This window comes from Thermobia domestica, chromosome 6 (assembly GCF_964235325.1).
Source record: "Thermobia domestica chromosome 6, izTheDome1.hap1.1, whole genome shotgun sequence".
In the NCBI taxonomy this organism is placed as follows: Eukaryota; Metazoa; Arthropoda; class Insecta; order Zygentoma; family Lepismatidae; genus Thermobia; species Thermobia domestica.
The window spans coordinates 152,679,427-152,706,144 of record NC_137459.1 but is presented as its reverse complement, the minus strand read 5'-3'; the positions used below and the strand labels follow the sequence as shown (position 1 = coordinate 152,706,144).

Genomic DNA, 26,718 nt, shown 5'->3' with positions numbered 1-26,718 from the left:
GATGGAATTCGAACCCACAACCTTATGATTTGAAATCCGACAGCTTACCAATGAGCTAACACAAGGACTTCGGGAAATAAGCTTCTAGCGATGTATAACGAATCTCAAGATAATTATGACATTCATATCCATTACAAACGCTGTTTCTGTTTTACTTTGACTTTTATTTTAGTACTCAGGCGATAATTATGTTCTATTTCTTAATTTTGAGCATTCTTTTACATATGGAAAGATTCTTTAACGTATTTAAATGTTCCATTACGTATAGAGAGCTAAATGACAAACAAGCATGTGCTCATATTAATATAAGGTTTCGAAATATTGTATCGTTAATTATTTCAATCAATGTTGCTTTTTTAAACACTTGGTAACAAGTCTTATTATATTTAAAAGAAGAAAAACACATCTGCAAACTTTTTCCCGATTGCAAAGGCTGGCTTGGAGGTTCGAACCTGGCTTACTATTTCCCGAAGATACCCGAAGCTGGACTTAGAAAATTTTTGCCTCAAAACACCAATAAAGAATGCGCTCAACCTTTTTGAGACAAGGTGTACATATGTTGTGAGGAATGAGGAGATTTATGCTCATATGCGAATGATGCGCTGTGTGGAGAGCGCAGGTTCAGCTAGTCAAATTGAATTATTTGTAACGAACCTCAAAATAAAATTATATATAGTAAACACTAAGGCCCTCATGAAAAGCATGTTGTTGCATTTTAGTAATTTAATTATTGTTGGTTGATTCCCAGAAAAAATCCGGAATGTCACCAACAGAGTCGCATAATGAAACTTTGGCCGTGTCCAAAAGATACAAGTGCACATTTGAAGTACGCTTATTTCCGGAAGTGACGTCACCTAGTGTGCGTCAAAAGGTCCAAGTTCACAAGTGTGCAAGTGCATAGTGCGTAGTGTGCGAGGATGTACACTACGTTAGTATACTTGTGTGCTTAATATGGCGATTTCTCGTAGAATGACCTAATAAAATTTTAATAGGCATATTCTTAATATTTTTGTTTAAGTAAATATATTTGTGGACTGATTTTGTAATAATTTACTTGATAAACATACAAGTTAGTGATTTTACAAGTCGAATATAAAAATATTACGCAAATAACAAATGTATTTACGTTATGTTCTTTGAGTATGCAATAGAATTTAAAATAGTATAGGGAAAACAAACAAATAGTTTCTTTAATAATGCTATAAAGACATTTGTGCTTAAATATTACATGGTTTATGTAGCTTAATTGAAATAGTTGCACTATCGGTAATGCGGCTATTTGTACGTAAATGACAAATTTTAATGGTGTATGAATATATTAAGTTCTAGCATAGTATACATAGAATATTCATTTCTCTATAGCTACAGCTACAGCCGCAGCCGCAAATGTTAATTCATAGACACATAAACCTAATTTTATAGTTTTGATTCTAAACGAATTCCTTTCAAGGATACCATATTTCCTTGCACTTGAGAGAGACTGTAATATACCAATTACCATACATTGTGTATTTTTGACAGGTACCGAAAAGTGAAATACAGATCAAAAATTCCTTTCTCCACATTTATCAAAGATTTCACAAATTACTCCTGGTAAGTCTTTACTATGGCCATTTCATTTTTTTTTATTCTTCGATTTAGTGATTTGATCTCTTGGTTCCGGTTTTAACAACTTGCCTCTTCACCCATATACTGTATATAAGGTAGTAGGTAGGTTGGTTCCTTTTTGTACCAAAGTATAACATTTAATTCACATAATATTGACGAGCGAGTGTTAGCGAGTGAAGGCTGGTTGGAACCCCGCAGAGCACTTTCTTTTCCGTCTTCGTTACGAATCGGTTCATTGAACGATTCATTGAAAGAAATGTCCAAAGTAAAGACTTGCCTTCCTCTTAATTCATATAATCCCATTACTGTACCCAGTATTAAAAGATTATGAACAATAATTTCTTCCGTATAGTTGAACAATGAGAGCCATTACATTACATACTGTATTTTTTCATAAAACCGTCTCTTAATTTTCATAAAATTCTTATTATATTTTTAGTAGTTTATTTTACGTTTATATTTGGACGAGGGGATTTGCTTCGTTACTGAATAACCATTTTCGCAGTGGGAAGCATGTAGGAGAGTATATTTCAAGAGAGATGTAGGGCGCCGAAAGCGTAGTAAAATGCACGTAAATGTTGAAGTGTATACAATATACAGAACTCCATTCAAGCAGGCTTATAAGATAGTAATCTCACTTTTTTTTTATTTTTACCATACTACTTTCATTAGGGTTATTCGCCTTGAGTATGCATTATCCTTATAAATTGGTATTTCATAGCGACATAATAGCTTTTTTCTGTAATTTTGGTCCTCATGTTGTTCAACTTTACCATTTCTTTCCTTGTCATCCTTCTGTGTGTTAACTTTTGCTGTAGATTAAGAATACGGAGACACTATTTCGATGATTTCCAGGTAAAATCAATAAATTCACAGTGAAAGAATAACATCTAAGGAACTTCAATATTAGCGCAATATGGTAGAAAGAGTTCAATCAGTATGCCTGAACTGAAAGAATACAGTAGAACTACAACAATTATACTGTCATTGTTGTGAAATCTACCGTACAGGAAGCAATTATACTCAGTATCAACCCTCTCCCAAAGTAGTTTTGTGCCACATTATTGTAAATACCGCTCCCCTCAGTGTCCTAACGCTCTTGCACGTTGCCTACTTTCAGTTGCAATAAAATTCCTAAACTAATTCGCAAAAGTGTCTTCAGCGCCCTAATCACCAGTGCTACTCTTCTTTCGGGAGATTATTAAATATTCCCTCCGCAAGCATGCCTAATAAAGTAGAATATCGCCAATAGTTTAGTGTTTTTTATGCTGTTACGAGTTTATTGTGCACATAAGACAACGCACACATATATTATATATGTATTGCATTTATGCTCCGCTCTTGTTAATCTGCGCGTGAAATACCCAAAATGACAAATATTTGCAGGCACGGCAAAGCTGAAGCTGTTGGCATACATGAAAAAAACTCTTAAATCATTTTATGGTTACCCCATATAGTCAATCTGTACGGTTTATTTATCTTTAATATAACTGGAAAGTCATTCATCTAAAGAAAAAAAAGCATGCTAATTTTTTCTAGTACGCGAAATTCTCCCTTCTTTTGTCATCAATGTTCCATATTCCACCACAACGAGGCGCTGTAAGCAAGTGCTGATCAAAAGCTAATTTTACGAAGTGTACACTATTTAGTGTGCACTCCATTTGTAGACTTCGAGTGTGCATCCTCGAAGTGTGCACTATGCACTTTTGGACACGGCCTTTGTGTATTCCTTAATACTGCTACGGGGTAAGTCTTTACTATAGGCATTTCATCGTTCATTTGATTCTTTGATTCAGTGATTTGGTTCTTGATGTGAATCGTCTTTAGAACGTGATTTCTCTGGTACGTGGTACTTTCGTTCTTCTTGTATGGAATGTTGCGAGGCTCTTTCCCGCCAGCCTCGGAAAGTTGGGTGTGACGTCATGTGGTTCTGTTTGTAGGTGTGGTGTGTCAGTGCTGTTTGTTCTGTTTTGCTGTAGGTTGTGCTATGCTCTCTTCCTTGCTGGGTACGTTTTGCGTGGGCGGTTTACTGGCAAACGGTGTTGAAATTTTATATGAGGATGAAAAGATCGCTAATTTAAATTTGTGTATGCTAGGATCTTTGGTGGTTAAAGGTGAAAAAAATAGCTACCGCTTTTGTTTCTCAGTTGGAATTTTAAAGTTAGATGTAGATTGCAACGTTTGTGAAAGGAGATGTAAGTTAGATACTGTAGTTCGAGGTGATCGTCTGAAAGTTTCTTGTGTGTATTACAACCGAAATGTCATGCATATTTAAAACGAAGTTTCTGTTCGAAATGGTTCTTTTATCAGTCATTCGAAGTTGCAAGTTCGTGAAATTCTGTTAATATCATATATGTTCGTTGCTGGTGTTACTAACTACGCAATTATTATTCATGAGTGTTCGTTTCAAGGGAAAATAAGTTCGAGAACTGTACCCGATTGGCTAAATTATTGTAGAGAGGTGTGCTTTGAGGCTGTTGTAAGACATTCTGTCCTTGTTATTGGTGGATCCGGGTTGAAAGTAGAGATTGATGAGGCACTCTTTGGACGGAGAAAATATAATGTTGGAAGGGAAAAGAAGAAAGTGTGGAATGTAGGTGGAATTTGCCGAGAGACAGGAGATATTTTTTGAGTGAATGTCCGAATGAGAAGAAGTCGGCAGAAAATTTAGTTGAAGTTATTACTAGACACATTAATGTTAATTCCACAATTATAACTGATTGCTGGAAGGGGTATTCATTATTAAGTACTGATGGATGACATCATTTGACTGTGAAGCATTCTTCAAACTTCTTTGACCCAGTAAGTGGTGCCTACACGCACAATATAAAAAAATCTTTGGTGTCATTTGAAAAGAAATTGAAGTTGTACTCATGGTTCTGAGCCCATAATTTGCAATTTGCATATTATCTATGGTGTCGAGAATTTTGTAAGAATGCAAGAATTGGTGAAAAATATTTAATTTTTATGAGGCATGCTGGTGAATTGTACACTTCAGTTTCGCCTCAGGTATGTTGTTCTTTTATATATTTTCTTAAGTTTTGATATGTAGGTAGTGCTTTGGAGAATGGTTAGGGGGGCTTGCCCCCCTTGTAGTAAAATTTACTTCAATATATATTTTTTGGTTTAGAGGCGGTTAGGGGGACTTGCCCCCTTGTAGTACAGTGCATTTTAATATATAATTTTTGCTTTGCTCTCCCTTGTAGAATGACTTAACACGAATTCTGTTTTATATTTCGTGCAAATTTTTGTATTTTTATTTTTTAAAGCGTGGGGTATTGGTGGAACGTTCTAGAATGCTGCTCTACCATATTATTATGAAGCAGGTTGTTTCCTTTCTCTGTGAAATTGCATATAGAAAGTAACCAATCTGGTTAGTAATCAGTGTGGTAAAACAGCATTCTAGAACCTTTCTCGAGTTGATTCTTTACGAACTGGTTCTTCGGAACAATTGGGAAACTGTTCCGAAGAATCAGTTTCTAAGGAATCGATTCAATGAACGAGTCAATTGAATGAAATGCCTATAGTAAAGTCTTGCCCTGCTACGGTATTAAGATTCTTCTGTAAAATTTTACTTCCGTACTCCTAACAATTTAAGGTCAGTTTCAGAAACCCCGGTCGTTCTCGAGGCTGACACTGTGTAAATCGTAATACAGAATATCATATCACAGTAGACGTTTTCACACTAGAAATCAACTCTGGGTTGACCCATGTCAGCACGCTTTCGTCAGTGTAAAATCACTCAAGTCGCGTCGAATGAGACTAATACGTGTCGAGTAAAGTCGGAAAAATGAAATCTGAGTTTAACGTCCCACGATTATGCCTGTTAGACTAAGGGAGACGATGATAAAAGCAAGTGAAAGATGATGAAAGAATTAGTGGAATGAGACGGGAGTATACATAAACATGATGTCCACCACAAACTTACTTAGACAGGGATCGAGCCTTGAAGTGGAAAGCTAGTGCGAAAGGTATTTTCTGGCATTACTCAAGCAGACGGGGTTCTACCAAATTTTGACAGATTTCTTACATATTTAGGTTGGTTCTACCATTCAAAATTAATCTCAATATGCTGTGCACTGACAGAAATTACGGGTTAACTTTACAACGCCCGCTCCAGCAGGTATACTCACTCAGAAACGAGAAATTACACACTAATAATTTTATGAAAATGGATCAAAACTTACTTAACCTTAAGCTAACACGTTCCTAACCCCTACCTTACTTATTTATACCTTATTCTACTCTACTCTACTTTTTAAAAGAGCCCTACTTATTGATGCGCAGCTGGAGCGTGCCTTGTAAAGTTTACCCGAAATTACTTATATTCACACTCTCATTCCTTCACGAAAAATGTTTCACATCTCATTTTATTCCTAAATGTTCTTTTTGGTAGAACTGTCTGCTCGAGTGAACCATATATATATATATAATATTATATATGGAGTCGCACTGGCCATGTAGGCGGACCAGAGTCATGCTACTCAGTGCGAAAACCATATCTCGTAACCAATGCATCGATTTCAAATTTCTGGCCGAACCTTATAACACTCGGTAGGTAGAGTTAATAATTAAACATATACACCATCATGGTTATTGAATATTAAGGGTAAAAAATACATCCTTGCACTTCAAAAGAATAAATTTTAGGAAGCTAAATTTCTCAGTTTACGCAAAGTACATTATCGCTGTGACGCAAAACAATTTCCTTCCCGCGTCTGTTCTAAATTAAAGGTGAAGTTATGTTCTAGATGACTTTGAAATACCACTAGTAGTCTTGAGTGTTTTGGTTGAAAAGTTTTGATTAACCCAGAAAGGCCGACGCCCCGCAATGTATGAGCACACTATTTCCTCGATACAGTCTAGGGTTGCCAACTCTAGAAAATACAAAAACCGGCATCCCCTTAAAATTTCCTATGCTGTGGATCTAAATGTGAAGTATCTCTGTTCGAACCCATCCATTGGAAGGATATGTACTATCGTGAACAAAAGTGCATTAGCACCTGTATTCTGCATATCCTTAGTACATTTACTAATAAGCTTAATAGATACATTGTGCTGGGCTATATATGAGTACCTGAAATCGGTATTGATCATTTTATTGTATTTACCTAACGATTAATACTAGTGGAGTATGTTTAGTACAAGGGGTCCAGAAGCACGTAAAAACACAAAATTTACAGGAGAAATGAATGATGCAAGTACTTACAGTGGACAGATGACGAGAAGAACCCTAGCAGAAGTAGTATGACGTAGATATGGGCTCGCGCACTTTTCGCACGGGGTTTCAAATGACACCACGGAATAACACACATATAACTTTACCCGGAGTAGCAGACGACATCTAAGTATAGACCACACCTCAAAAACCAAAAATGGACTTGACCGTGTCGTTGACCTTTCGCGCTTCCCCTGTTTTAGGGTTCTTCTCGTCATCTGTCAGCAATAGACGTAACATAATGTAACCAAATCTAATCTAACCTAACTAACCAACCTAATATTAGTAGAAATAAGCGAAATTCTATTATTTTTTGGAAAATTATGCGGGACCTTTATAGTAATATAACGCTAACCTAACCTATCCTAACCGAATGTGAACAGAAATTACCAAAATTGTAACTTCTTTTTTTTTTAGAGAAAAGAGCAGGACCCCTTCTGCTAAACATAGGCCATAGTAGTTCATAATGAATCGGAATCGCACGTTATAAAGATTTAAGATGTAAGTAGTAGTAGTTGTTGTTGTGGTGACAATTATGGGTTTGGAAAATTTAAAATTGCTACAGGAAATTGCTTTAAGTCGTCCTTTTTCACTCTCCATAAATGAATAAAATTCGTTACAAGTAAATTTCAAATATTCCCTGATACAGTCACATCTCTCTAAAATTATCTAAACACATGAGCAAAATATATTAACCGTTGATAGATGGTGAAAGGTGGTGGTTTTGTATTTACAGAATGAAAGTTACTTTTTAAACCTTTCCAACAACACAAAAAAAAAAAAAAGTCATATAGGGCCTGGTCACCGGCTTTAATCAATATATCAGCAATATTTTCGACCAGACCGGTCAAAAACTGGCCAGTTGGCAACCCTAATGCAGTCACATAAGTCATGAATCGGACGGTGACTTGCCCTGAAAGATTTAACGTATGAAAGAAAATTAAATTCCTACCTTCTGTGCCTATATCTACTGATACAGAAGCCTTGCAAATAGCTAACGTACAGGACCACATACTTTTGCTCTGTACGTCGCACACCTTCTAGACTTAATGTAAATGTTTCTAAAAGGTGTAAGAAATTTATCGATCAGTGGTGATTATACGTGAAGCAAAATTAAAAAAGAACTAACAGTTCAAAATCACCGTAAATTTGTGCTGATAAAGGAAGCTACGTCGCGGGATCACAGAGGGAGACCATTGTAACGTCGTGGTGGTGATTTTCTTTCCTTTTCTTTGTTTTTTAACAAAGGGTAATACCATTACTATGTTACAGCCTTTTAACAGTGTTCAGAAGAGTTGTTGACTAACGGGAATGAAGTACAATGGACTCATCAGAGGAATATTCACAGCGTGGTAACAGAAGACTAACAGAACACGTGTTCCTCCAGATGTCAATTCGTTTATTTTGCTAAGAATATAATACACTCAATGAAATTGTAATTAATACCTACAATATTCGATCATATTTGCATACCCAAACCTGAAAATTTACAAGTGAACGCAAATTTTAATTATAATAATTGTGTAAGTTTCGGCAACTAGCTAAACTCTTGGCTTCACGAGGCACAGTGTCTTATGCAGCCAAGACGTTTAGCTAGTTGCCGAAGCGGGTTAAGTCTAGAGTTGCCCCTCCACTTTTTATAAAAATTAGGAAAATTTACAGGAGAAATGGGGTAAGCTTCTATGAGAACCGGTTCTAGTCTAACTAGTCTTACTGGGTAACGTAACTTAAACTAACCAAACCTAACCTAAGGTAACTTAACCTAACAATATTCAATGCTTTAGTTGCTTTTTTGTAGGTTTGAAAGTGGAGGGGTAACTCTAAACTTAAGCCGCCGAAGCTATTACCCAATTATTTTTTAATTACAAATTGATTTGTTCAGCGATTTTATTTTTGTGAAGTTATAGTAATAATTTGTGGTGTCCTGCAAGTCTAGTAAAGGATGTTAGTGAAAAATGAAACCTTTAAGTTTTACGTCCCACTACTATACCGGTTAAGCTAAATGAGACGGTGATGAGAGATGAGTGAAATGGTGGGATGAAACTGAAGAACCCCGAGCACGAAGGATGTTAATGAATTGCATATCCTTTATAATCAGGAACAGAATTCAAAACCAATTTAAAGTTAAATCAATATCACTAACGTTCTTATTTACGAGAACTAAAGTATTAGGGAAGGTCAATCTGTTACTAATATTTCTGATACATGTCACAACTTTGGCTCAACTTCGAGAATGACTTTCGCGTTACGAACCACGTGAGCAACGTTCGAAACATAGATCAAATTCTCTTGTTTAAATTTCCTCCCAGAAATTGACACATAATTACCTAGTCTTCGTTTTCAATACCCAATCAATTGCAAACAACGTAAATTAAACTCCAGTTAAAATATTACGATGTTCGACACAAAAATTAGAAGTTAAGGACAAAGAATCTCAGTCACATTGTCATAAGGAAACAAATTACGGAAACTGCACGATATGATATATACGATAATACTTATAACTACAGAACCAGAAAACATACCTATTACTTTTATTCCTTAAACACCTCTTTCATCCTTCTTAATTCCTCTATTTTCATAAATTCAAGGTGAACAACGCCAACTTTCATACCAATCATACTATTCACCATTTCCAGTCGCTTCTTTCAGGGTTGGAACTTGGTTGACGAAGGGTTTTAGTGGTGCCACACTGACATGAAATCTTGTCAAGGACTTAGAGAGACTCATTCCGTGTCGGTCAAAGTATGATAAGCAATTAATTATATAAGTTGTACCGATTATTGCAAACTCAGAGGGAATTTTCACTCAAACCGCAACAGAACGAGTGCCTAGTGCAGAACGAAGTTCTTGAGGACTTATTTCAAGCCTGCCTTAGCAAAAATTGGTAGCGTATACGAACACAGAGCGAGCAAAAATCAATTATAAGTGCTATGCTTAATATCGTAACTCAAAAAGCAGATTTTACGTAATATTAACTGCTACGAAATATGACACATGGCCATTTTACATTTTGAGCTTCAGTCCTCCCTTCCCGGGACCTTATTCCGTAACAGTTTACATCAACGTAGCGCGAATCTGCTACGGCCCTCACTCTTTGCAATTCTCGTACGGAATAAGGCTTCAAGTAGATTGTTTTATTGGAACCACAATTAAAAACTATTATTCCCTGGGAAATACCCGAAGAGTTTAAGATAACCCCAACTGCAGGATCGTCAACCGCGAAATGATTATCGCGAACTGCTCTTGTTGATTTTAATCTTCTTTCAAAGTTCACCATCTGGATCATCAACCCAAAACAAAAGAACTCCTGGATCAATGCATCAAGCTCGCTGGATGGCGAAGGCAATCTACAGTCTTAATGATTCATTGTTCCGTTCCCAATTTAAGCTGACATAGAGATAGAGACCTGCACGGACCGAATTTTTCGGCCCGAGCCCAATCCAGCCCGAAAGTACCTACGTCCGGCCCAGCCCGAGCCCGAAGAGTTTTGGAGATTTTCGGCCCGGGCCCGATAAATTATCGAAGTTTCATTTTGTAACATTTTTTACGGGCACACTTCTTCAACGTTTGCCTTTATTCTAATTATCGTTTAACAAATGTCAATAATTATTAAAGAATTGCAATTAATCGGCCCCAGCCCGGCCCGACCTGAAGAGGAATCAGTGTCGGCCTGCCCAAGCCTGGCCCGGCCCAAATAAATAATAGAGTCGGCCCGCCCAAGCCCGGCCCGTGCAGGTCTCTACACAGAGAAAGTTGCAGGGATTGCGAAATCTCTACACATTTCTTGCAACGATTTATGTTAAATTTTGGTTTCTGCCACCCCAGGCTTTTAAAGCAGCCTGAAATGATCTCATACTTAAGGAATTTCATGCTTATCCTCAGCGTGGGATTAGTGAAGGAACATTACACAAAATAACATGACATCTGTAGTACCTGACAGAAGATTTGATCCTCCTTAGTCTCTTTGATCCAGAGTTGGACTGGATGGGCGGTATTCAGAGAAAATTCGTTAATCGAAGTTTAGTCGCAGACTAGTTAGTATTCATACTAACTCTAACTAAGGAAAGTGCACTTTTTGGTATTCAGAGTCTACTTTGAGTACAACTAAAATGATGATTTGGGTATGATTAACACATAGAACCCCAATGCATCGGTGAGTAAAATAAATGGGGCATTTACGGAAAAGTAGATGAGCGCATGCGTAGTCTGTAAAAATGAAAATACATGATTTACGAAATACGAAATGTTGTGTAGCACGCTAAACCGTGGGTAAAAGATTACTTTCTGCTGTAGATTAATTAGTCACATGTGATTAACTTCGTCCAATTCTACGTCCTAAGAGTCTCTGAATACAATTTTGATAACCATCCTTTAGTCAAGCCCATAGTATGGTGTTAATCAGACATCAAAACAACTCTGCATAAGGCCCGAGATATGGTGCAATCATCTGCAGAGATTAAAGAAGGAGAAGGTTTATCAATCCGAGCATAGGTGCATTTGGCAATGGTAGAAAGCAAGAAACTCGGAGCCTTATGGAGAATCGTTTTGAAGTATGATTAGCGTAATACTAAAGGTCTGACTACAGCACGAAACATATGTTAATCGAACTCTTTAGTATGACATTAATCAAGCTTTAAAAAGACTCTGTATAAGGCCTTCGTAGATCTTGACAAGAAAAAAAAAAAAACAAAGCCGAAATATATTTGTTCTTGGCATGCCAGATGTTTCTCCAGTGAAGACCCTGTTGTATGGAGTGATGGAGATGACTTTAAGGCCACTAAGGCAATTGTTTGTTCATTAACAAACATAAATGCTCATGCAGAGCGTGATGTCGCCCTGATACAAGTAGTGGCTCACCCAGGACTCTTTAACACTGAAGAACAGTTACAGTATGCGATCCAAGTAATCGAACACACCCGGGAAAAGTTCCCTGTTGCAAAGAAATCAACTTTTCTGCAACATCAGTGATTGCAAACCTATAAAATAAAATAATGGGGTTACTCACAACAATATTTGGCTGAAATGTTGGATGAAAGAAGTAATATTAGTAGAAGAATATGCAGTATCTTATGCTTCTTGTAGACGATCCATGAAAGCTTGAACAAAACCATTCAATACTTCAAATTTACACGTTCAAAGGAGTATTGTTCAAGACACTTGAACAAGAGTCTCCAATGGACTTGAAACAACTTTTACACCATCACAGAGGTATTGAATCTGTTTTATATTCTTGTTAATAGATGTCAGTGCAAAACAAGTGACTGTAACTATGAAAACTTATGAAAGCGAAACTGCGTACTGATTTAGTTCAGACCTGCGCATGAATAGCAATAATATTAGCATATTTTTCGTAACTTTCTGCAGACATTTGTAATTTAATAGATTATATTAAATAACTTAGAAAACAGATCAACTGATTTTGCAGTAATCCCATCGAATTTTCACTAAATATTTTGTCCTTTTTTACATTAAATGCCAGTTAGGTTGGCTGACGTTAAAACAGTAAAGTGCTGCTTAGGTATAAAATCGTTTCCTATACTAAGCTTTTTTCTTAAAAAAAAAATCTGATTCTTCAAATGGCGAGCTGATGACAGAACCACACTCAAAATGAAAAAAATCGAACTGTTTCCTAAAATTGTGTGTATCACGAGGTAATGACTGCCTTTTTTATGTTATTTATGCTATGGCATCGAAGACTAAAGAAAAGGCTGAAATCACAGAAAACAGAACGAAGCAATGATAATATTTTTTCAGCTACTGGACTTACCGTCCATATCTGCATCAGACTTTCTTCAAAAATCTATCCCTGATTTGGTACTGGTTAAGAATAACCTGTCAAACGAATAGTAATTTTACTGTTAAAATGTGTGAGTGCGTTTGAAGCAGGATTGAAATGAAATGAAATTTTGAGTATTACGTCCCACGGTTATGCCGGTTAGGCTAAAGGAGACGGTGATAATGAGTAATGAATGAAATGGTGGAATGAAGAAAGTGGGAGGAAACGGGAGAACCCCGAGAAAACCCACGCACACGGTGAAGCAGGATTATCTGAGATACCGTAATAATTCCCACTGTCGGAACATGCCTGTATAATATAGGATACCAGTATTTTATGTTTAGAACTTTAATGTTACCAGCATCAAATCATTACAAGGTCAGTTCAAATGAGTGAATACGATGTCAAGGGTTTGTTGCACTATTCTCATTTATACATGATTCTTATTCTCGTGTTTCTTACACTACAGCCTACGTCGTGATGAAGAAATAACTTCTGAAATACTACGTGTGGATTTCGTGATAAAATAATTAGATTACAATAGGGTAACATGTAATCATTTCCAGGGACTCTTCTTTCTTAATCTAAACCCGGTATTCTTGTATATTAAATTCTCAAATTAATACTTATACTTCTCATTCCCTCAAAATTTAACAAAAGTTATGGGCATATGCATTGTAACTATATAAATCGTGTATGTTATCAACAAAAAAATACTAATATCTTCCGGCGCAAATATTAGCTTTTGTTTATTATTATAATGCACGCTTGGAATATCAGATAATTATGGAAAAGAGTAACGAAAACATATTTATTCAACTACTGCAGCTCTGTCTCACGACGCCATCATACATGCTTTGTATTTTCCTGCACTCAACTCGAGCGCTGATAGGCTATTGAATGCTCTTGAATTGGATAGAACAGGACCGAAACAAAATTTCTTGAAAGAAACTATTGAATTCAAGACAAAAATGACGTCAGTGCTCACGTCTTTTTCATCAAATAGTCTTGAATGGTCTTGAACAAGAGTCTTGTTCAAGCTTTTTTGCATCGTCTACAACCAGTATTAAAGACAACGACAAGATATTGAAAACAGTAGTGCATTCAAAACATATGCAAGCCAGACGTACAGTCAGCGACAGTAATAAGTGGAGGTTGGATACATAAGAAATGATAGCTTTTTCCAGTAGCAGAATAGTTTCACTCGATGTCTGATAGTTGGACAACCAACATGACAGCAAATACGTGCCCAAAAACATAACATGCCAGGATATTCCTCCAGTTGGAGGAAAAAGTATTATTATCTGAGAGCATCATTTAGAGAAACAACCACGAGATAAATCTGCAGAAATTCCATTCACATTAAGTTCAAAGAGATAGGAATTAATGCAAAGAAAACGAAAAGAACAATACGCTTCATGCAAAAACCGAAAAAGTACGGAAAACTAAACAAAATGAGAAAAGAAGGAAAGAGGGAAAGGAAAGAGCAAAAGACATGGGAATAAATTAAATTTTAATACTTAAGGATAAACAGTGTCCGTCTTTCCCCCTGCCCCCATCTTGGGTTTTCTCCCTTCATAGGATAAATCTCTTTCAGTATCAAACGCGAACATCATTTCTAGTGTTGAATTCCTTGAAAAAACTTTAACTCAGTCTAGGCCGAGACTCGAACCCCAGACCCTTAGAATGTCAGTCTCACGCAGTACCCACTTACCTACACAGGCTCTATCTACTGCGTTTATAAATCAGCTATTATTAGCGCTGTTATCAAACGTGTTAAATCAGCCATTGTCGGTGAGCCACCCCAGTTCCATTTCAAGATTAATTTTTTTTTACCTCACTTAGCCATCTATGGGTAGGAGTCCCCTTGCTTTCATAAAAAGCATTTGTTCTGTAGATTAAAATCAAGAATGAATTAATCTGTACTGTTGGGAGCTTACTGGTGCACCAACATATCTATTTATCTATATCTATATCTATATCTATCTATATCTATATCTATATATATATATGTCGGATTGATTGACGATTAAAAGAGCGACTTCGTAAATTTACGGAACGCGTGTTAACACAACTGTAAGGACATCTCGTAGCGCTGTTACGTAACACACACAGTGTAAATAAAGTTTCAAAACCAGAAGTCGGAAGATATGCCGTGGGTAAGTCGGTAAGACGTCTGCTTGCTGAGTGGAGAAACCCGGGTTCAAATCTGAGCTGATACGATTTTCTTGTTCCGTTGAAAATACAATTCTATATTTTTGCGTTTGAAATTGCTTTCTTTCATTTTTTGTAGATTATCTTAAATTAGTGAAGGCGAAGTAAGGTCAGGTTACATATATGTCTGCTTTATCTGTGTGTACAGTCCAGAGACGGAGTGACTCAATTCGGTCAAGATTTGTGAGTAGGTCAGTGGGTCGTGGATTAACAGGACGTGACTCACTGTGACACACCACCCACCGTGACCTCTCTGACTCACACTGACCCTACGTTTTAAATTTTAAGGTCTCCCTCTTTATTCGGCCTCCCTCCTTCAAGGTCTCCCTCCTTATTATTAAATTCAATGTATAGATAATTATTGAGTTGAGTTGATTTTGAGTTTAGCGTCCTTTTCAGCAGCGAGGCTATATGAGTAGTAATGGCGTGACTTGGCCTAACTTTGGACTTTGACCCCGACCTTTATGACGTCATAGGTCAAAGGTCAATGACCTTGGCCCGGGGTCAATGACCTAGGGGTACATAGGACCACCCCTCTAAATTTTGGCAGGCGTACCATGGCCCACCCCCTAAATTTTGGCAGGGGTACATAAGACCACCCGCTTAAATTTTGGAAATTGCCAAATCTAAAAATTTGGTATGGTAGCCTAGGACCACAGTATGTACCTCTATCCGTATTGGGGGTCTATGTCGTTCCCTTTCATGGGTAAAAAATTGCCAAAAAGTCAAATTTCGGGGGTTTTTGACCTAATTTATCCCCTTTGATGAGGTGTTATTACCCTATATGGTTATATGGGCGTATACAGGGGTCCATTCCCTTTCATAAGACATGGGTATATTAATGCACCCCTTGAAAAATTTGGGAGGAGTACCTTGGCCCACCCCTTAAATTTTGGAAATTGACCAATTTAAACATTGGATATTATAGTACAGGACCCTAATATGTATTATGATAAATTTGGGTGGTCCACCTCGTTCCCTTCTAGGGGTACAAAATTGCCAAAATATAAACGTAAGCAATACGTAGTACCACGTGTTTGGTTTTTGGTCGATTTTATCCCCTTTGATGAGGTGTTATTATCCTATATAGTTATACGGTCATGTATAGGGGTCCATTACCTTTCATAAGATATGGGTATATTTGTGCACTCCTTTAAAATTTTGGGAGGGGTACTTTGGCCCACCCCTTAAATTTTGGAAATTGCTCATTTTATATATTTGGTATTATAGTACGGGACCCTAACATGTATTATAATAAATTTGGGTGGTCCACCTCGTTCCCTTCTAGGGGTACAAAATTGCCAAAATATAAACGTAAGCAATACGTTGTACCACGTGTTTGTTATTTTGGCCCATTTTATTTCTTTGGATGAGGTCCTATTACCTTATATGGTTATATGGTTATGTATAGGGGTCTATTTCCTATCATAAGACATAGGTACATTTGTGCACCCCTTTAAAAATTTGGGAGGGGTACCTTGGCCCACCCCTTAAATTTTAGAAATTGCCTATTTTACACATTTGGTATGATAGTATAGGACCCTAATATATATTACTATAAATTTGGGTGGTCCACCTCGTTCCCTTTCATGGGTACGAAATTGCCAAATTTTTAGTACAACCACATGTTTCGTTTTTGACCTAATTTATTCCCTTGGATGAGGTCCTATTACCTTATATGGTTATATCGTCATGTATAGGGGTCAATTTCCTATCATAAGACATAGGTACATTTGTGCACCCCCCGGGAGGGGTACCTTGGCCCACCCCTTTAATTTTGGACATTGCTCAATTTAAACATTTGGTATTATAGTATAGGACTCTAATAGAGATTACTATAAATTTGGTTGGTTCACCTCGTTCCCTTTCATGGGTACGAAATTGCCAAATTTTAGTACAACCACGTGTTTGGTTTGGCTCAATTTATCTCCTTGGATGAGGTCCTATTACCTTATATGGTTATATGGTTATGTATACTGGTCCATTTCCTATCATAAGACATAGGTACATTTGTGCACCCCGGGAGGGGTACCTTGGTCCACCTCTTTATTTTGGAAATTGCCCAATTTAAACATTTGGTATAATAGTATAAGACCCTAATATATATTACTATAAATTTGGGTGGTCCATCTCGTTCCCTTTCATGGGTACGAAATTGCCAAATTTTAGTACAACCACGTGTTTCGTTTTTGACCTAATTTATTCACTTGGATGAGGTCCTATTACCTAATATAATTATATGGTCATGTATAGGGGTCCATTTTCTATTATAAGACATAGGTACATTGATGCACCCCGGGAGGGGTACCAAAGCCAATCCCTTAAATTTTGGAAAATTTTCAATTTAAGCATTCGCTATCATAGTACATGACCTCAATATGTATCATGATAAATTTGGGTGGTCCACCTTGTTCCCTTTCATGAGTAAAAAAAATGCCAAAATATAAACATAAGCAATATGTTGTATCACGTGTTTGGTTTTTGGCCCAATTTATCCCGTTTGATGCGGTCTTATACCGTATATGGTCATATGGTCATGTATATAGGTTCATTTTCTATCATAAGACATGAGTACATTGATGCTCCCTTTAAAAAATTTGGGAGGGGTATCTTGACTCATCCACTCAGTTTTAGAAATTGTTTAATATAAGCATTTGGTATCTTCGTACAGGTCTTCAATATGTACCACTATAAATTTGGATGGTCCACATCGTTCCCTTTCATGGGTAAAGAACTGCCAAAAATCAAATTTCGGAGGTTATTGACCCTTTGATAAGTATTTAGCACGTTATATGGTTTACTACCTTTATATGTTTATGTTCTCTTTTAAATTTGGGAATTATAAAATAACATAATTTGGTAAACGTTTTCTAGGACCCATTGGTGTTCCTCTTATGGCCAAATATTCAAAATTTAAAGGTTATTGACCGGCTTTATTATTGAATAACTACAGGATTTATTACTTTTTCATAAGACACAGGTGTATTTGTGTACCAATCTTAAATTTTGGGAGGGGTACATTTCTTATTGTCATATCAATAATTGGTAATTGTTCTTAAAATTGGATAGTATCTCATTCATTGGGTAAATCATTATGATCACGTGATCAGTTATTGACCTATGATGGGATTAGGAGTCCAGGACATTGGTACATTTAAACTTTGTAGGATAATTTGAGAATTGTCAAATGAAATTGAGTCATTGGTATTGATTATTACAGCCAAATATAAACGTAAGCAATACGATGTACCACGTGACTGACCTTGATGAGGTAGTGTACAGGGATACATAGCTAACCTTATTGAATCTTATGACTCATAGTCTTAAGGGAATACATGCTACAACACTGGCAGAGTTATTGTTGATGCAATTTGATTGGTTGATCACTATCTTTCGTGCAATCTGATTGGTTGCTGATTTTCAAATCTTTGCTGCATTCAGTTTTAAGTTTTGTTTAACATTTAAAAATCTTGGTTTCGTTCAACATTTTGCACTCACTGATAAATATGATAAAAACCGTTTATTTGTTAATCGAATAGTTAAAACCGGATAAAGTTTGACGGCTAACCGTGAAACGTGAAATTTTTTTTTAGTTTGAAAATTTTTTGTTTGAAAGTTTTTGTTTAAAAACTCTTGATTCAAATTTGTGTTTGAATGTTTTTTGTTTCAGAATTTTGTTTGAAATTTGTTTCAAAATTTTTTGTTTGAAATTTTTTTGTTTGAAAATTTTTAATTTTTTTGTTGCAAAATTTTGTTTGAAAATTTTTTGTTTAAAATTTTTTGTTCGAAAATTTTGTTTTGAAATTTTTCGTTTCCAATTTTTTTTCGTTTCAAAAATTTTGACTCAAAGTTTGGTTTGACATTTTTAAAAGTGTGTGCACTCATTAGTAAAGAACCGGAACTGTTTAGAACTAAAACCTCTGACAACATTGTGGTGCAATAATAGTACACGTCAGAACATGATAATGCAACGTCATCAGTTTTGCATCATATATAAGTATCGTTCGAGTTAGTATTCATGATAACGTCATCATGGCTACTTGTCTGCAGTTTCTAAACACACGTGACGTGATTAAATCATTTACCAAGATTACTGATTTACCACAGAATGTACCTTATAGAATCTTAGCTAGCCACATGATCCCTACAAAGTTTGGATTAAGAATCGTAGTGAAACTTGAAAATGATAAGAATATAATTTTACCAGCAAGATATTTACCCATGGAAGCATCAAAACAAGAAGAACTGCTGCGTTTCTTAAATACTTGATCTGTATCTTAATGTTACAAAGGATTCTTGGGTCGAAGTCATCAATTTGAATTTAGTACACAGCCAGATTCGTCAGCAATTGTGATGAAATCATGAATTCAAACGTCAGCACATTCCTTTGACGTCAGACATAGTTGTATGAATTTGGTTGGTCAGCATGACGTCAGCAACTGTGATGAAACCATAAATTCAAACGTCAGCACATTCCTTTCCAATGACGTCAGCCGTAGTTCTATAAATCAACCAATATACTGTCATCCCACGAAATCATTTGAGCAAGTGCTTTTCAGGAGGAAAGATGTGTACTTCTAACGATAAAGAGTTCATCTTCGCAAGCTATTATCCAATAAATGTATTTCAAACAAAACATGTGATGGTTGGTATCAGTGCTAGAACATTTGAACAAGTAATTCGATTGGGCAAAGCAGAACAATTTGGTGTACAACTGACCTTTGAAGAATGGCAAATATTATGTTCACGAATCGACCAAATGAACGATTATTTTCATGATGAGTTAAATGTGACCATAGTCAAATCATTAGGTTCAAATCATGAAGTGGTGCTGCGTACAGTCCTCGAAGAGAAGATGGTGCTGTTACGTAAAAAGAGTACATTCCATGTCCCTCGCAACATGGTGTATCTAACGCAAACGGAATGGAACAAATTCATCTGCGTATTCCAATGTGTGAAACATGCAGTGGAAGTGTGCAACAAAACAAGTATATTTCTAAAAAAGTACTATTTTGAAAAATGTGTTATGCATATTGTACAAAATGTATCTAGATATTGTGATGGTTGTCAACATCGTTCGTGGGTGCATACCTGTATTGATAAACAGTTTATTTGTGATCAAATGGACATTGAGTTTCCACCAATTGATATTGCAATAGACCTTAAAAGACTTCAATTGGAATTAAAATTATACGCTAAAGACAAACTAGTGCAAGAAGTTCAAAACACATTGTATCGACAATATTCAGAACCACTATCTGGTATGGATGTATGTGGAGTGTAATAAAATGATCCATTTCAATGAATTGTTTTTTTTTTCATTTCAAGTAAAACCCCATATTCTGATGTGTACTATTGCACCACAATGTTGCCAGAGGTTTTAGTTCTAAACAGTTCCGGTTCTTTACTAATGAGTGCACAAACTTTTAAAAATGTCAAAGCAAACTTTGAAACAAAATTTTTGAAACGAAAAAATTTGGAAACGAAAAATTTCAAAACAAAAATTTCGAACAAAAAATTTTAAACAAAAACTTTTCAAACAAAATTTTGCAACAAAAAAATTAAAAATTTTCAAACAAAAAAAATTTCAAACAAAAAATTTTGAAACATAAATTTCAAACAAAATTCTGAAACAAAAAAATTCAAACACAAATTTGAATCAAGAGTTTTCAAACAAAAACTTTCAAACAAAAAATTTTCAAACTAAAAAAAAATTCACGTTTCACGGTTAACCGTCAAACTTTATCCGGTTTTTAACCATTCGATTAACAAATAAACGGTTTTGATCATATTTATCAGTGAGTGCAAAATGTTGAACGAAACCAAGATTTTTAAATGTTAAACAAAACTTAAAACTGAATGCAGCAAAGATTTGAAAATCAGTAACCAATCAGATTGCACGAAAGATAGTGATCAACCAATCAAATTGCATCAACAATAACTCTGCCAGTGTTGTAGCATGTATTCCCTTAAGACTATGAGTCATGAGATTCAATAAGGTTAGCTATGTATCCCTGTACACTACCTCATCAAGGTCAATCACGTGGTACATCGTATTGCTTACGTTTATATTTGGCTGTAATAATCAATACCAATGACTCAATTTCATTTGACAATTCTCAAATTATCCTACAAAGTTTAAATGTACCAATGTCCTGGACTCCTAATCCCATCATAGGTCAATAACTGATCACGTGATCATAATGATTTACCCAATGAATGAGATACTATCCAATTTTAAGAACAATTACCAATTATTGATATGACAATAAGAAATGTACCCCTCCCAAAATTTAAGATTGGTACACAAATACACCTGTGTCTTATGAAAAAGTAATAAATCCTGTAGTTATTCAATAATAAAGCCGGTCAATAACCTTTAAATTTTGAATATTTGGCCATAAGAGGAACACCAATGGGTCCCAGAAAACGTTTACCAAATTATGTTATTTTATAATTCCCAAATTTAAAAGAGAACATAAACATATAAAGGTAATAAACCATATAACGTGCTAAATACTTATCAAAGGGTCAATAACCTCCGAAATTTGATTTTTGGCAGTTCTTTACCCATGAAAGGGAACGATGTGGACCATCCAAATTTATAGTGGTACATATTGAAGACCTGTACGAAGATACCAAATGCTTATATTAAACAATTTCTAAAACTGAGTGGATGAGTCAAGATACCCCTCCCAAATTTTTTAAAGGGAGCATCAATGTACTCATGTCTTATGATAGAAAATGAACCTATATACATGACCATATGACCATATACGGTATAAGACCGCATCAAACGGGATAAATTGGGCCAAAAACCAAACACGTGATACAACATATTGCTTATGTTTATATTTTGGCATTTTTTTTACTCATGAAAGGGAACAAGGTGGACCACCCAAATTTATCATGATACATATTGAGGTCATGTACTATGATAGCGAATGCTTAAATTGAAAAATTTCCAAAATTTAAGGGATTGGCTTTGGTACCCCTCCCGGGGTGCATCAATGTACCTATGTCTTATAATAGAAAATGGACCCCTATACATGACCATATAATCATATTAGGTAATAGGACCTCATCCAAGTGAATAAATTAGGTCAAAAACGAAACACGTGGTTGTACTAAAATTTGCCAATTTCGTACTCATGAAAGGGAACGAGATGGACCACCCAAATTTATAGTAATATATATTAGGGTCTTATACTATTATACCAAATGTTTAAATTGGGCAATTTCCAAAATAAAGAGGTGGACCAAGGTACCCCTCCCGGGGTGCACAAATGTACCTATGTCTCATGATAGGAAATGGACCAGTATACACAACCATATAACCATATAAGGTAATAGGACCTCATCCAAGGGGATAAATTGAGCCAAACCAAACACGTGGTTGTACTAAAATTTGGCAATTTCGTACCCATGAAAGGGAACGAGGTGAACCAACCAAATTTATAGTAATCTCTATTAGAGTCCTATACTATAATACCAAATGTTTAAATTGAGCAATGTCCAAAATTAAAGGGGTGGGCCAAGGTACCCCTCCCGGGGGGTGCACAAATGTACCTATGTCTTATGATAGGAAATTGACCCCTATACATGACGATATAACCATATAAGGTAATAGGACCTCATCCAAGGGAATAAATTAGGTCAAAAACGAAACATGTGGTTGTACTAAAAATTTGGCAATTTCGTACCCATGAAAGGGAACGAGGTGGACCACCCAAATTTATAGTAATATATATTAGGGTCCTATACTATCATACCAAATGTGTAAAATAGGCAATTTCTAAAATTTAAGGGGTGGGCCAAGGTACCCCTCCCAAATTTTTAAAGGGGTGCACAAATGTACCTATGTCTTATGATAGGAAATAGACCCCTATACATAACCATATAACCATATAAGGTAATAGGACCTCATCCAAAGAAATAAAATGGGCCAAAATAACAAACACGTGGTACAACGTATTGCTTACGTTTATATTTTGGCAATTTTGTACCCCTAGAAGGGAACGAGGTGGACCACCCAAATTTATTATAATACATGTTAGGGTCCCGTACTATAATACCAAATATATAAAATGAGCAATTTCCAAAATTTAAGGGGTGGGCCAAAGTACCCCTCCCAAAATTTTAAAGGAGTGCACAAATATACCCATATCTTATGAAAGGTAATGGACCCCTATACATGACCGTATAACTATATAGGATAATAACACCTCATCAAAGGGGATAAAATCGACCAAAAACCAAACACGTGGTACTACGTATTGCTTACGTTTATATTTTGGCAATTTTGTACCCCTAGAAGGGAACGAGGTGGACCACCCAAATTTATCATAACACATATTAGGGTCCTGTACTATAATATCCAATGTTTAAATTGGCCAATTTCCAAAATTTAAGGGGTGGGCCAAGGTACTCCTCCCAAATTTTTCAAGGGGTGCATTAATATACCCATGTCTTATGAAAGGGAATGGACCCCTGTATACGCCCACATAACCATATAGGGTAATAACACCTCATCAAAGGGGATAAATTAGGTCAAAAACCCCCGAAATTTGACTTTTTGGCAATTTTTTACCCATGAAAGGGAACGACATAGACCCCCAATACGGATAGAGGTACATACTGTGGTCCTAGGCTACCATACCAAATTTTTAGATTTGGCAATTTCCAAAATTTAAGGAGGTGGTCTTATGTACCCCTGCCAAAATTTAGGGGGTGGGCCATGATACCCCTGCCAAAATTTAGAGGGGGTGGTTCTATGTACCCCTAGGTCATTGACCCCGGGCCAAGGTCATTGACCTTTGACCTATGACGTCATAAAGGTCGGGGTCAAAGTCCAAAGTTAGGCCAAGTCACGCCATTACTGCTATATGAGACGGGACCTACTGATTAACACAGAAACCGAAACACACGAGTTCCCGTTGGAATCGAACCAGGGTCTCCCACGCCACAGGTATATAACTGTGTCTATATAGCAGTTACTATTCTTGCTATAAAGTATCAAATAACTAAACATTTGATGTAAATAAATGAGAAACCTAAAATATTGCAGATTACTGCAATTGCGATTTAATTCAATTTTAAGCATTATACATCCATATGATTGTTGAAGTTGCGTTATAAAGATGCAGATTATGAATTATAGTAATTTTTTCAATGAAATGAAATTAAATTAAGTTTGACGTCCCATGCTTATGTCGGCTAGGTAAAGGAGACGGTGATGATGAGAAATGAATGAAAATTGTGCAACGATGTAGGTAGGAGGAAACAGGAGAATCCTGAAGAAACGAACGCACACGGTGTTTCTTCACCACAAATCTGACTTTGTGCAAGCTGGGATCGAACCAAGGACCCCATGCACCAGAGGTGAACGCTCTACCACTAAGCCACTTCGGCCCTATGAAAAATACAACCATACTTATTCTCTCTCTCTCTCTCTCTCTCCATATATATAGGTATCAGAAGCATGAATAATTTTCATTTTGGGGGGCGCGGTGGCTCAGTGGTAGAGCGTTCACTCCGGTGCTTCGTGTCCCTAATTCGATCCCAGCTCGCGCCGTTTGGACTTTGTGGTGGACAAACGCCGTGTTCGTTGGATTTCTCGGGGTTCTCCCGTTTCCTCCCACTTTCTACATTCCATCATTTCACTCATTTCTCATTATCACCGTCTCCTTTAGCCTAACCGGCATAACCATGGGACGTTAAACTTAAAGATTTCATTTTACTTTAGTTTTTAGTTTGAACGTGTGGTTTCAAGTTGGTATTAAACTCAGAACTCTGATCTTAATGAGTTGAGTTGATTTGGAGTTTAACGTCTCTTTCAACAGCAAGACCATATATGACGTTGACATATTGATTAACGTAAAACCCGAACCATGTAAACTCCCGCCGTGTGGTGGTGATTGTGATTTTGAGTTTAACTGCCTGGTCAGCAGCGTGGCTATAGAACACATGGACCTACTGATTAACATGGAATACGAAACACATGAGCTCCCACCGGGAATCGAACCCTTGTTTCCCACGATAAAGGGGCGCGTACGCTAACTCCCACCGGGAATTTAAATCTGTTTTCATTGTAAGAATGTTAACGTTCCTTATTTTACCGTTTTTGTATAACTTCATGGACCAAATTTCACAGAAGTATATCCCCACGGTAAGCAGGTTTGCATATCTAGACTCCTAAGTATGAAAATATTTACGCTCAGTCCAACCTCAAACATTTCATGAATTCAAGCTGATTTACGTATGTTATTAAGACGTAAAATTGAATGTGATTTACTCTACAAACGCTTTTATATATTGCAAGAGCTGTGACGTCCAAATATTCACTGAGAACTCATAGTCGTATCACAATAAACAAAAGCGAGTATGGAACAGTAAACTTCTTTCACAAAAGTTAAAAGAAGGCCTGCAAAAGCATGCAAAATGGTCGAGTAGTTTAGGTCGATACTCTATCAATCACATGTTTGTGTGTTAAAACCGGATAATAAGTTTTTCTATTTTCATTTGGAGGCGGAAAACATTTCTTTGAGTAACTCATTGGAAACTTCTTTTGTTTCAAATTCGATTAAGACGGAACAATATATCAATTGCAAAACTAAAATCCATAGCTTAAAACAAAATAAAAATATATTTACTACCCCATTATTATCCTCTGATTTGTAACGAAAAACTAATTATAAACAGTGGTGATTTGAGAAAATTATCCTCGGGGGAATTTTTAATAGTGGTGGTGGGTATACTCACTGGTAATCCACATTAAGCATGATCGAAGATAGGTCCCGAAGGCAGAAATTTCTTAGCTTGAGAAGGGTCTCAAATTCGACCTCAGATTACTCCCTGAAATTATCACTGATTAAAAGGTTTTCGTAACAAATATAATATTACACTTCTTTCTCGTTCTGCATTTTGAAATAGTAGTATCATAACTTATACAGAATTATAATAGAAACATAAAGAAATTGTAAGACTAATTATGTAAAAGTTATCCTGTAAGTTACAATTTTGTGTATTAAAAATCGATTTTTTTTCGCATTGCACTTGAAAGTAACTCATCTCTATATAATCCTAACCTGTAAGCCATGCTCAACTCCAATTGATTAACCAATATTTATAAGAATATTTTTTACTTTACTATTTTCACTATTCCATATTATATACACTTCCAAAATAAAACTCTCGAACGCGTATATTAGACGAGTGGAGACTCGTAAATAAATTATCATTTATGATACATATTGGTCTCTATTCCAAATTCTATTTAATCGAATCCGACAGGAATACAGACAGAAACATCGAGAACTCGTAAAAAGAGAGAGAAAAAATGCGTTAGACTCTCCGGGGACTCGAACTAAGCTCGCAGGGTGTTTTACAAAAATGATCGCCTTAGACCACTTGGCCATGGTAGCAACTAGTGATTGTTGCAAAGGCTTCGAGTAGCAGTTCTTCTTACAGAATAGCATGTATTTTCTATTGGTTAAAATTTAAGCCTAATTTACTTTGATGTAATATGTCTATTAATTTGTTTTATGAACACGTCATTGATTACTTTGACGAATGATGTATGTTGTTGATATAGATTCTATTACACGTTCTTTCATAAATACTATAGAAAGTATCAAGGCTATTTATTATCTTTCATGAAAATTGACTGGTGTATGCGCAGTACACAGAGAAGGTGAAGAAGGAAATGCTAACAGATTGTTAGAATGTTTCGCTCGCAAGCAGTAGTTCTCAACCAGGAGGCGCGCTTCCTCCTTCTGGAGAGGCGTGAAGGGCTTTCGAAGTCCCTTCGTTTTCTTATATCTCTTGAATGATTATATACAATATCCAGCAACATCTACACATTTGGAAGTGATAAATCGTAGTATAAATTAACCGTCCT

The 26,718-nt window shown here is 36.2% G+C and overlaps 1 protein-coding gene across 1 annotated transcript in view; it reads right to left on the bottom strand.

Moving 5' to 3' along the window:
- Window positions 1-9,629, bottom strand: part of LOC145688273 (DNA repair endonuclease XPF-like) — a 57,341-nt gene extending 47,712 nt beyond the window's left edge. Inside the window, exon 1 of the mRNA XM_081762269.1 lies at window positions 9,352-9,629. The gene's annotated coding sequence lies outside the window, so the exon portion shown is untranslated. The remainder of the gene's footprint in view (window positions 1-9,351) is intronic.
- Between the last annotated feature and the right edge of the window lie 17,089 nt (window positions 9,630-26,718).